Raw genomic sequence first — 13,495 nt, forward strand, 5'->3', positions numbered from 1 at the left:
CTAGGATAAATGAGGCAGAAGAAAGAATTAGTGATATAGAAGACCAAATGACAGAGAATAAAGAAGCCGAGCAAAAGAGGGACAAACGGCTACTAGACCACGAGGGGAGAATTTGAGAGATAAGTGACACCATAAGACGAAACAACATTAGAATAATTGGGATTCCAGAAGAAGAAAGAGAGAGGGGAGCAGAAGGTCTATTGGAGAGAATTATTGGAGAGAATTTTTCTAATATGGCAAAGGGAACAAGCATCAAAATCCAGGATGTGCAGAGAACCCCCCTCAAAGTCAACCCCCCATCACCTAATAGTAAAATTTACAAGTCTTAGTGACAAAGAGAAAATCCTGAAAGCAGCCCGGGAAAAGAAGTCTGTCACATACAATGGCAAAAATATTAGATTGGCAGCAGACTTATCCACAGAGACCTGGCAGGCCAGAAAGAGCTGGCATGATATACTCAGAGCACTCAACGAGAAAAACATGCAACCAAGAATACTCTATCCAGCTAGGCTATCATTGAAAATAGAAGGAGAGAGAAAAAGCTTCCAGGACAAACAAAAACTGAAAGAATTTGCAAACACCAAACCTGCTCCACAGGAAATATTGAAAGGGGTCCTCTAAGCAAAGAGAGAGCCTAAAAGTAGTAGATCAGAAAGGTACAGAGACAATATACAGTAACAGTCACCTTACAGGCTAATAATGGCACTAAATTCATATCTCTCAATAGTTACCCTGAATGTTAATGGGCTAAATGCCCCAATCAAAAGACACAGGGTATCAAAATGGATAAAAAAACAAAACCCATCTATATGTTGCCTACAAGAAACTCATTTTAGACATGAAGACACCTCCAGATTTAAAGTGAGAGGGTAGAAAACAATTTACCATGCTAATGGGCATCAGAAGAAAGCTGGGGTGGCAATCCTTATATCACATCAATTATTTTAAGCCAAAGACTATAATAAGAGATGAGGAAGGACACTATATCATACCAAAGCGTCTGTCCAACAAGAAGATCTAACAATTTTAAATGTCTATGCCCCTAACATGGGAGCAGCCAACTATATAAACCAATTCATAACAAAATCAAAGAAACACATCAATAATAATACAATAATAGTATGGGATTTGAACACTCCCCTCACTGAAATGGACAGGTCATCCAAGCAAAAGATCAACAAGGAAATAAAGGCCTTAAGTGACACACTGGACTAGATGGACATCACAGATATATTCAGAACATTTCATCCCAAAGCAACAGAATACACATTCTTCTCTAGTGCACATGGAACATTCTCCAGAATAGATCACATCCTGGGTCACAAATCAGGTCTCAACCGGTATCAAAAGATTAGGATCATTCCCTGCATATTTTCAGACCACAATGCTCTGAAGCTAGAACTCAATCACAAGAGGAAAGCTGGAAAAAACCGAAATACATGGAGACTAAACAGCATCCTTCCAAAGAATGAATGGGTCCACCAGGAAATTAAAGAAGTATTGAAAAAATTCATGGAAACAAATGATAATGAAAACACAACGGTTCAAAATCTGTGGGACACAGCAAAGGCAGTCCTGAGGGGACAATATATAGCAATACAAGCCTTTCTCAAGAAACAAGAAAGGTCTCAAGTACACAACCTAACCCTACACCTAAAGGAGCTGGAGAAAGAACAAGAAAGAAACCCTAAACCCAGCAGAAGAGAAATCATAAAGATCAGAGCAGAAATCAATGAAATAGAAACCAAAAAAAAAAAAAAAAAAAAAATAGAAAAAATCAATGAAACTAGGAGCTAGTTCTTTGAAAGAATCAATAAGATTGATAAACCCCTGGCCAGACTTGTCAAAAAGAAAAGAGAAAGGACCCAAATAAATAAAATCATGAATGAAAGAGGAGAGATCACAACTAACACCAAAGGAATACAGACAATTATAAGAACATACTATGAGCAACTCTACGCCAACAAATTTGACAATCTGGAAGAAATGGATGCATTCCTAGAGACATAGAAACTACCACAACTGAACCAGGAAGAAATAGAAAACCTGAACAGGCCCATAACCAGTAAGGAGATTGAAACAGTCATCAAAATTCTCCAAACAAACAAAAGCCCAGGGCCAGACGGCTTCCCAGGGGAATTCTACCAAACAGTTAAAGAAGAACTAATTCCTATTCTCTTGAAACTGTTCCAAAAAATAGAAATGGAAGGAAAACTTCCAAACTCATTTTATGAGGCCAGCATCACCTTGATCCCAAAACCAGACAAGGATCCCACCAAAAAAGAGAACTACAGACCAATATCCTTGATGAACACAGATGCAAAAATTCTCACCAAAATAATAGCCAGTAGGATTCAACAGTACATTAAAAGGATTATTCACCACAATCAAGTGGGATTTATTCCAGGCCTGCAGAGTTGGTTCAACATCCACAAATCAATCAATGTGATATAACACATTAATAAAAAAAAGAACAAGAACCATATGGTACTCTCAATAGATGCTGAAAAAGCATTTGACAAAGTACAGCATCCCTTCCTGATCAAAAGTCTTCAAAGTGTAGGGATAGAGGGCACATACCTCAATATTATCAAAGCCACCTATGAAAAACCCACCGCAAATATCATTCTCAATAGAGAAAAACTGAAAGCTTTTCCGTTAAGGTCAGGAATACGGCAGGGATGTCCATTATCACCACTGCTATTCAACATAGTACTAGAAGTCCTAGTCTCAGCAATCAGACACCAAAAAGAAATTAAAGGCATCCAAATCAGCAAAGAAGAAGTCAAACTATCACTCTTCGCAGATGATATGATACTATATGTGGAAAACCCAAAAGACTCCACTCCAAAACTGCTAGAACTTGTACAGGAATTCATTAAGTGTCAGGATATAAAATCAATGCACAGAAATCATTCTGGACACCAACAACAAGACAGAAGAAAGAGAAATTAAGGAGTCAATCCCATTTACAATTGCACCCAAAACTATAAGATACCTAGGAATAAACCTAACCAAAGAGGCTAAGAATCTATATGCAGAAAACTATAAAATACTCATGAAAGAAATTGAGGAAGACACAAGGAAATGGAAAAATGTTCCATGCTCCTGGATTGGAAGAATAAATATTGTGAAAATGTCTATGCTACCTAAAGCAATCTACACATTTAATGCAATCCCTAACAAAATACCATCCATTTTTTTCAAAGAAATGAAACAAATAATCCTAAAATTTATATGGAACCAGAAAAGACCTCGAATATCCAAAGGAATATTGAAAAAGAAAGCCAAAGTTGGTGGCATCAGATTTCCGGACTTCAAGCTCTATTACAAAGCTGTCATCATCAAGACAGCATGGTACTGGCACAAAAACAGACACATAGATCAATGGAACAGAATAGAGAGCCCAGAAATAGACCCTCAACTCTATGGTCAACTAATCTTCGACAAAGCAGGAAAGAATGTCCAATGGAAAAAAGACAGCCTCTTCAATAAATGGTGCTGGGAAAATTGGACAGCCACATGCAGAGAAATGAAATTGGACCACTTCCTTACACCACACATGAAAATAGACTCAAAATGGATGAAGGACCTCAATGTGAGACAGGAATCCATCCAAATCCTTGAGGAGGACACAGGCAGCAACCTCTTCGACCTCAGCCACAGCAACATCTTCCTAGGAACATCGGCAAAGGCAAAGGAAGTAAGGGCAAAAATGAACTATTGGGATTTCCTCAAGATCAAAAGCTTTTGCACAGCAAAGGAAACAGTTAACAAAACCAAAAGACAACTGACAGAATGGGAGAAGATATTTGCAAATGACATATTAGCTAAAGGGCTAGTGTCCAAAATCTATAAGGAACTTAGCAAACTCAACACCCAAAGAACAAACAATCCAATCAAGAAATGGGCAGAGGACATGAACAGACATTTCTGCAAAGAAGACATCCGGATGGCCAACAGACACATGAAAATGTGCTCCACATCACTCGGCATCAGGGAAATACAAATCAAAACCACAATGAGATATCACCTCACACCAGTCAGAATGGCTAAAATGAACAAGTCAGGAAATGAGAGATGCTGGCGAGGATGCAGAGAAAGGGGAACCCTCCTACACTGTTGGTGGGAATGCAAGCTGGTGCAGCCACTCTGGAAAACAGCATGGAGGTTCCTCAAAATGTTGAAAATAGAACTACCCTATGACCCAGCAATTGCACTACTGGGTATTTACCCTAAAGATACAAACATAGTGATCCGAAGGGGCACGTGTACCCGGATGTTTATAGCAGCAATGTCTACAATAGCCAAACTATGGAACGAAGCTAGATATCCATCAACAGATGAATGGATAAAGAAGATGTGGTATATATACACAATGGAATACTATGCAGCCATCAAAAGAAATGAAATCTTGCCATTTGCGACGACGTGGATGGAACTAGAGGGTATCATGCTTAGTGAAATAAGTCAATTGGAGAAAGACAACTATCATATGATCTCCCTGATATGAAGACGTGGATATGCAGCATGGGGGGTTAGGGGGATAGGAGAAGAATAAATGAAACAAGATGGGATTGGGAGGGAGACAAACCATAAATGACTCTTAATCTCACAAAACAAACTGGGGGTTGCTGGGGGGAGGTGGGGTTGCTAGAGGGGGAGGGGGTTATGGACATTGGGGAGGGTATGTGCTATCGTGAGTGCTGTGAAGTGTGTAAACCTGGTGATTCACAGACCTGTACCCCTGGGGATAAAAATACATTATATGTTTATTAAAAAAAAAAAGAAAGGATGAATACCCAACTTTTGTAGCAACATGGACGGGACTGGAAGTGATTATGCTGAGTGAAATAAGTCAAGCAGAGAGAGTCAAGTATCATATGGTTTTACTTATTTGTGGAGCATAACAAATGACATGGAGGACATTGGGAGATGGAGAGGAGAAAGAAGTTGAGGGAAATTGGAAGGGGAGGCGAACTGTAAGAGACTATGGACTCTGAAAAACAACCTGAGGGTTTTGAAGGGGCGGGGGTGAAAGGTTGGGGGAACCAGGTGGTGGGTAATAGGGAGGGCACGTATTGCATGGAGCACTGGGTGTTGTGCAAAAACAATGAATACTGTTATGCTGAAAAAATAAATAAATTAATTAAATATCCTAAAAAAAAATTTGAGAAAACAATGCTATAAAATATAGAATATAATGAGAATACTTTGGATTTCAGAAAAAGAGTCCATATTTAAATTGATATTTCTAAGTAATACTGGTATTCACCTATTATGGTTTGATAAATGGTATTTGATTTATTCTTGGAGTCCTAACATGGAGCTTTCAAACTTATCTATGATTGTATGTCTCTGGTGGGGATTTGGGCTCTTAGTGTTCCTTGACCTTTCTATTAATTTATCTATAGGGTTCATTAGGACTGCCTGATTAATTTTTGTTACATTCATATGTTATTGATCTAGTAGTTTATATGTTGCAATATTTCCGTTTATTGTTTTAGACTAAATAAAATAATATTGTCAAGTGAAAAAAAAAAGTAATACAGAGCCAGAGCAGAAGTTGAGTCGAGGAGTTTGCTCCAACATATGCCTTATGTATTCGAAAAATTATAACAGTGAGAAGGTATCTTCCAAATTGAAGAAAGACATAGATCCTCTGAGAGACCGTGACCCAAGTGGGGAATATGAGAAATAAAAATCCTGTCCTTTCTAAGGTATAGGGACACCACTGCCCTGTAGGACACTTCTATGTGACATTGAACACGGGGCTCTCTGGGGGTTGCTGTCTTCCAATTTCATGACTTGGTTGAGGGGCCCGGGGCCTAGTTTTCAACCCCCTCTTTCTGCCTTAGTCCTAATCCTTTGTACAGACCAAGAATTCCAGGACTGTATGTGGACTCATGACCTGAGGGTCTTCCTATACAGGACAAAATTATCATTCCAGAGTAGAGATGAAATAAAGTTTTGGACAAACTCTAATAGAATTTACTTCTTATAGATTCTTTCTGAGAGAACTATAAAAGAATGGGCTCCAGCAAGAGGAAAAGTGAATCCAAGGAATGGAGTGGGAGATAAGCAATAGCGGTGAGTAAAAATTATAAAATATGTTCATTTAATTTGAATGTAAAGCATGGTGATTTATTGAACAAAATGTTAGATCTGCCAAATTTACTTCAATTGGACTCTCCTCTGTGCCTGTGGCTTCAGCTATTTGCAATATAGTGACTCTTTTTCAACCATTAGCTACTTACTCCTCTTACTAATGTTGTACCCGAGTTTTTGAGTCTGAGAGACCACCAAGGAGCCAAAACCGATGCGATCACACGAGGGTTTATTTAACAAGCTTAAGCTTGGGCCCAAGTATACCTGACACAGCGGAGTAGGGACTTGGACCCCGAGCTTAGTTAAGGCAGGGGTATTTATGGATTCCTGTTACTAAAGCAGGGTGGGGGTTTCTGGAACCAAAGCAGGGTGGGGGTCCTTAGAACTAAAGTAAAGTAGGGGAAGTTCAGCCCTTGGGCACAGGATCTGAGATGGCTGCCAGAGCTAAGATGGCTGTACTTACACTAAGGCTAAACCTGAGGTGGGATGGCCTTAATTTTTCTCGACCTCCACACTAACTGAACACCCCTATGCTAAAAAAAAGATAAAATAGTTGGAATATTGGTAGTTTGAGGGTGAAAAAACCCAGAAAGTAACTTTTCATTTATCTTTGTAACCCCTGGGAAGGGTCATTCAGTGCTTAGAAATGTGCTCATTACATAGAAAGTACTAAAAAATATTTCTGAAGTGAATAAATATATTCTAATTTAAACTTTAAGGATAGTTTCCTATGAGGGACAGCGCTTTTGTGGGATTAAGTATTGGGGCAGAGAATTATATCCATATCCTTGATTTGTTTTTATCAGAACACCATGATAAAAATGAGCCTATAATTAAAAACATATTACACTGTTGACTTACGGCAAGCTTCAGTGAATACTTTTTGCAGAGACAATCTTCTGTTCTCTTTTACATCCTTGAATAAATTAATATTAAGTTAAAAAATACTTTCTGGTTTTATTTGGATGACAAAAACTGGTTTTTGGTTGGCAAGTAGAAACATATTTTTTTGAAGGTAAACTTCTTAATGAGATACTCTCTCAGGATGTGTCATCCAGTTATTTTTATATGTAGCAGACAGACACAAGCTTCTCACCTTCCCTTGCTCAGTCTAGAAGCAATTTCTAAGTCCAGGCCGCTTCGCTGTCCTATTATTTATTTAAGGCAATCACAAATATGGCCTGGCATCTCCATCCTGGTAGTAAAATCCCCATCTTGGCAGACTAAGGGTAGTTCTCTTACACATTTGCTCCCCGCCTCGCTCGCCAGTCCACGGGTGGGTACAGTTAGTGTACTGGCATTAATATCAAGGTCCTTTGCTTAATTTTCGGATTACAGTTGTCTCCCCTTATCTGCAGGGGATCTGTTACAAGACCCCCAGTGGGTGCGAGAAACAGTGGACAGCACCCAACCCTAAATATACTATGCCTTTCCCCATATAAACATACCTACAATAAAGTTTATTTATAAATTAGGCAGAGCAAGATATTAACAAGGAAACTAGCACAAATGCCTTTTTCCTTTGCCATTTCTTGGATAGCAGATTCATCGTTACTGCAGCATAGAGTACTTTTTTCTTATCGAGAACTGTTCCCTTTTCCCTTAAAGGAAACACTTTATGGCTTTTCTTTGGCATATCCAAAATGCCAACATTTCTCCTCTTGTACTTTGTGCCTGTTATTAAGTAAAATGAGGATTAATGAAACACAGGCCTGTAATACCACGACATTCAGTCTAATAACCGAGATGTTTACTAAGTGACTAAGGGACAGGCAGTGTATACAGGAGGACAAAGGGACAATTCACCTCTCAGGCGGGACAGAGCAGGCTGGCTCAGAATGGCTCTTAACATAAAACTAACAAATCGTTGGTTGCTGGAAATTTTCTTTCTTTCTTTTTTTTTTTTTTTAATTTTTTTTTTTTAAGATTTTATTTATTTATTTGACAGAGAGAGAGATCACAAGTAGGCAGAGAGGCAGGCAGAGAGAGAGGAGGAAGCAGGCTCCCTGCGGAGCAGAGAGCCCGATGCGGGGCTCGATCCCAGGACCCTGAGATCATGACCTGAGCTGAAGGCAGCAGCTTAATCCACTGAGCCACCTTTCTTTTAGTATTTTCAGGTCGTGGTTGACTCTGGGTCACAGAAAGTAAAACCGTGGATTAGGGGAGTTACTGTACCTTAGAGAGGCATGACTTTATGTCCATAGTCTCATGGCTGCTGAGGCATTTTAAAAAGCCAGACTTTTTGTGAAGCAGATGGTTCTGGTCTCAGAACATGTGTTTACTGGATCCTCCCTGGCAAGTCTGTTACGAAGAAGTCCTGGTCTTATGTGTGCTGTGTTACTGCTTCATCTGGAGTTTTGGATTTTATTTTATTTTATTTCATTTCATGTCATCTCATTTACTTTTTATCATGTTCTGTTAGCCAACATTATTTTACTTATTTCGTTATTATGTTCAGTGAGTTAACATATTTTATTTTACTTTTTTATGGAGGTTTTGATTGTTAACACTGGTGACGGTGCTACTTGGTGAGAGTGAGCTGCCACAAGGAATCTATATTTGAACTCAAAAATTTAATCCCTTAGAGCAGGCTGATGAATGCGGGGACTCATAATCCAAAAAAGCCATCTAGCTCTTTCTTTGCAACAGCTACGTAATGTTTCAGAGCAGCTGGTACTTAGGAAGATGATACCTGTTCTGTCGTTGTGACTGTTGATAATGAACGTTCTTTTTTTTTTTTTTTTTAAAGATTTTATTTATTTATTTGACAGAGAGAGATCACAGGTAGATACAGAGGCAGGCAGAGAGAGAGAAAGGGAAGCAGGCTCCCTGCTGAGCAGAGAGCCGGATGCGGGACTCGATCCCAGGACCTGAGATCATGACCTGAGCCGAAGGCAGTGGCTTAACCCACTGAGCCACCCAGGCGCCCCAATAATGAACGTTCTTGAGAACCTGCTCTGGCGTCAAGGAAGACCACCAAGTAAATCACACGGGAGTACCTAACAGTAGTGGACACTGCTGAATTTCTTTCCCTTTAACCTCTTCATTGCCCTGATCCCTCAACCCAGGACAAACTTCTTGCTCTTTGCGTTTTCGTTCATTTGTTTTCTTGGCATTTTGCTCAGCTCACTCTAGAATGCAAGAGCCTTTGTCCAACTTTCTGTATGCCCAACATTTATAGTGGTCAGTAAGCTCCTGCTGTTCCCTCTGCTAAAAACGTTGTCCCTTGTCAGACTGTACTTAATCTTCAAGACCTAGTTCCATTTCCTCTTAATTTAGGAAGCATCCCTGCATTGTCTTCCTATCAGGCAACGTTGTCCTCCCCTCCTGGCCTCTGGGGCCGGTACCTCCCTCTGGCTTCTACCATAAGAACATCATTAGCTGTCCACCCAGCTGTCTTCCCAGCAGATTGCAAACTGCTCATTCTTTTTCCTGACCTCGAGGGCACCCATCACTGCACTTTGCACTTGACAGAATTTTTAATTGAATTGAAAAACTACCATAAAGTACCTTAATACTTCTAGCAGCAGGCTTCGTAGATAAAGAGTGACATTTGGAACTGTTGATGACCTCGGGATTCTTGGACTATCCCTGCAGAAAGAGGCAAGGGGGGGTGTGTTTGTTGCAAGCTCAGTCCCTGGGCATGAGGGAGACAGCCTTAGGAAGAAGGATACCTGGCTGCTGCCCAGACTGGCCAGGGAATATTTCAAAGGGGCTGAGACTGAAAAGGAGTATCTGGTAAGCATGTGGGGGCGGGAAGCCCAGGAACGTGGACATGCAGGGGCGGTTGACAGAACCCACTCACTGTGCTCCCTGGATCTTGTTTCATTTGCTTGTTAAGTCTCCACCCCTGGGCATGGCTTTTAGCATTATAATGAAGCCAGAAGTCAGTGGAAGGTCAGAGGTTGGGTGCCTTGGGACTGAGACTGGTCTGGTGTGGTCTGGTCTTTGCAGGAACAAGCCCATTGTAAATTGGGCTCTGGAGGTTGTTTCCAGCTTGTGGCTTTTGGCTCCCAGGTTGCAAGGGGACCTGGAAGTGAGCTAGAGAAACAGATGACATGAGGAGGTTGGGGGGGGTGTTCTGCCAGGTCCTGTCCTGTAACAGAAGTGCCTAAGAAAACATTAAACAGGCAGACAGATATTCAAGGAGTTTTCATTTTGAAAGCAACTGAAATACTAACAAGATTAGGTAGGACCCAGAGCAACCTCATGCCAATATCTGCTTTTCTAGGAGGCCCCTCAGAATCCTTGCGTCAGAACCAGAAACAAGCAAACAAACAGACAAAAACCCTATGAAATCTCGTTCTTTTCCTCTTAGCACCATGATACTGATTTTCAGTTAACCTCCACATACCTCTTTCCTTTTGTGTTAGTGACGATTAGCATTCCTAACTTGCAAGGTTGCTGTGGATATTAAACATAAAACATGGACATGTGAGATAATATGTGAAAAGTATTATGAAGCATATAGTTCTTCTTCTTCTTCTTTTTTTTTTTTTAAGATTTTATTATTTGACAGAGAGAAACACAGTGAGAGAGGGAACACAAGCAGGGGGAGTGGGAGAGGCAGAGACAGGCTTCCCCAGGAGCAGGGAACCTGATGCAGGGCTCCACATGGGGCTCTATGGGGGGTGCTCAGTGCGGGGGCTCAATCTCAGGACCCTGGGATCATGAGCTTAGCCCAAGGCAGACACTTAAGGACTGAGCCACCCCAATGCCCCTGAATCATATGGCTCTTGACATAGTAGATGGGTATTTGGTGATTCATTGATTCATTCATTTGGTAAACATTTGAGTGCATACTGTGTGCCAGATACCGATGATGATGATGGTGATGGAAAAGTCCCAAGCCTTTAGTAGAATTCCCATTGATATATGCTTGTAATTTGGGGGAGGATAAAAAACAAGGAAATACATTTTTATTTAAGTGATGAAGACGTTTGAAGTCCAGATAGACACTGTTAGAACAACAGAATTTCAGTCTTGAGATATTCTTTCAATTTCTTTTTTTTTTTTTTTAAGATTTTATTTATTTGACAGAGAGAGAGGGATCACAAGCAGGCAGAGAGGCAGGCAGAGAGAGAAGGGAAGCGCTCCCAGCCGAGCAGAGAGCCCAATGCGGGGCTCCATCCCAGGACCCTGAGATCACGATCTGAACTGAAGGCAGAGGCTTAACCCACTTGAGCCACCCAGGTGCCCCCTTTCAATTTCTTTAAAATCAAATTCTGTTTCACTGAAAAATGAGTAACCACACAGCCCCTTCTCAATAGAATTCTCAAAATAAAATGAATGACATGAGAATGACTTGAGGTTCTGTGAGATGATGTAAACAAAATATATTTATATAAAGTTTATTAACATGTGGACTACAAGACAAAATCTTGAGTATTGTGTTTACCAAAATCATAAAAATCATAAAAAATCGGGGCGCCTGGATGGCTCAGCGGGTTAAAGCCTCTGCCTTCAGCTCAGGTCATGTTCCCAGGGTCCTGGGATCGAGCCCCGCATCCGGCTCTCTGCTTAGTGGGGAGCCTGCTTCCTCCTCTCTCTCTCTCTGCCTGCCTCTCTGCCTACTTGTGGTCTCTATCTGTCAAATAAATAATTCTTTAAAAAAAATCATAAAAAATCATTAAGGACAGCATTTCCAATTTTTTTAAATATTTTATTTATTTAGTTGACAGAGAGTGAAGTCACAAGTAGGCAGAGAGGCAGGCAGAGAGAGAGGGAGAAACAGGCTCCCCACTGAGCAGAGAGCCCAATGCGGGGCTCGATCCCAGGACCCTGAGATCATGACCTGAGCCTAAGGCAGAGGCCCAAACCACTGAGCCACCCAGGCGCCCCAGCATTTCCAATTTTTTAAATGTTCTCAAACACAGAAATTTAAAAGGCAGTCAGTGTAAAATGTGTACCATGTAATCACTTGTCTTCTTCTTTGAAAAGAAATCCTGATGTTGTATTCTATTTCTGGCAGGAATTACAGTAAATATCAATAATTAGGAATGGTTTTTTAAAAAATCAAAACATAGACCAAATAGAATATTGCCTGGAATTTATATTTTGATAATTTCTTTCATGTCCCTCTACTTCTGGTATGTAAATGGAGATTTTTTACTCAACTCCTCACTTGGAAATCATCCATTCATGATTTTTCACCCTGTGCTTTCTTCATTATTTTATTTGGGGTTCAGAAAGAGCAGAATGCTGTCAGTCATATACAAGGAAAAGAAGTGACTTTGGGGCTTATATGACGTAACGTTCATATTATGGCTGTCTTCTTTCTACACATAAAATCTGTCACTTCTGTTTTCTCTTTGCAAATGTTAAGATTTTTTATTGTTAAACATGAAAGACAGTAATAGCAATAAATTATGTTTAATGACATATTACCCAATATTTAAATATTTTTTAAAAATCAGAATTCATTTTTCTGAATTTATCAATAACAGAACATAGTTCAAAGAGAATTTAATTTGATTTTCATAATTATTTAAATAATTACACGGATTATTGAATTAGTTAATTAAATAATACAAAAAGTCAAGCTTCAAAAATAGATGACTGCCCTACAAATGAATACAAATTTACTGATCCTTTTTCAGAACTTTAAATGAAGATATTTTCCATTGTGTGACTCTGCTCATTTTCATAGGATTCAAATGATGGTGACAGTTTCTTTCTAGAACTTTGATTCTTGGAAAATGTGAACCACTAGCTTGCTTTTTTTTATCGTCTAATATTTTGTAATCATCGTTTGCATTTTCTTTTTTTGATTTTGTTAGTAGGAGTTCTTGATTTAACTTAGTATTCAAACACACAAGTCCACTCCCACTGGCTTAGTTATTCCCCACTTTCCCCTAAAACACCCCTGCTTGTTATCTTTATTTTAACCACTTTGTGTATTCCCGTGTTTCACTTGCAAGTTGTCAAAGTTCTTTCTAGCATTTTAAATTTACAAAAGGCTTTTTGAAGAAAATTCTGTTGGTCATCATTTGATTTAGGAAATGATGATGTGGAAGCAACAGTTAAAATCTATAAACTATTTTTTAAAACATATTTTTATTTTTTAAATTTATTTTATATAGAGAAAGAGTGTGGGGAGGGGGAAGGACCAGGAAGAGGGAGGGAGAATCCCAAGAAGAATCCTCAGGACCACAGGGGAAGGGAGGGAAAACTGAATGGAACGAAACCCATAAACTTTTTTTAAGCAAAGCAAAATAACCTGTTTTGTTCAGACTTAATTATTGGAACAAGTTCAGTTACTCTGATGGCACCACAAAGTTCCATTTTAGAGTCAGGAATAAGGGCAGAGGTTGAGAAAGGTCAGAGTCCTGGAGTTGAACTAGATACACCCTGACAACTGGAAGACACCTCACAGTCTTTTCTCTTT

General features: G+C 39.7%; 1 protein-coding gene across 1 annotated transcript in view; it reads left to right on the forward strand.

The window, feature by feature from the left end:
- The window catches only part of KCNN2 (potassium calcium-activated channel subfamily N member 2), a 486,321-nt gene that overhangs the window by 189,165 nt on the left and 283,661 nt on the right, over positions 1-13,495 (forward strand). The window contains exon 5 of the mRNA XM_046000439.1: positions 6,005-6,090. The gene's annotated coding sequence lies outside the window, so the exon portion shown is untranslated. The remainder of the gene's footprint in view (positions 1-6,004; positions 6,091-13,495) is intronic.

Source organism: Meles meles, chromosome 3 (genome assembly GCF_922984935.1).
Source record: "Meles meles chromosome 3, mMelMel3.1 paternal haplotype, whole genome shotgun sequence".
NCBI lineage: Eukaryota > Metazoa > Chordata > Mammalia > Carnivora > Mustelidae > Meles > Meles meles.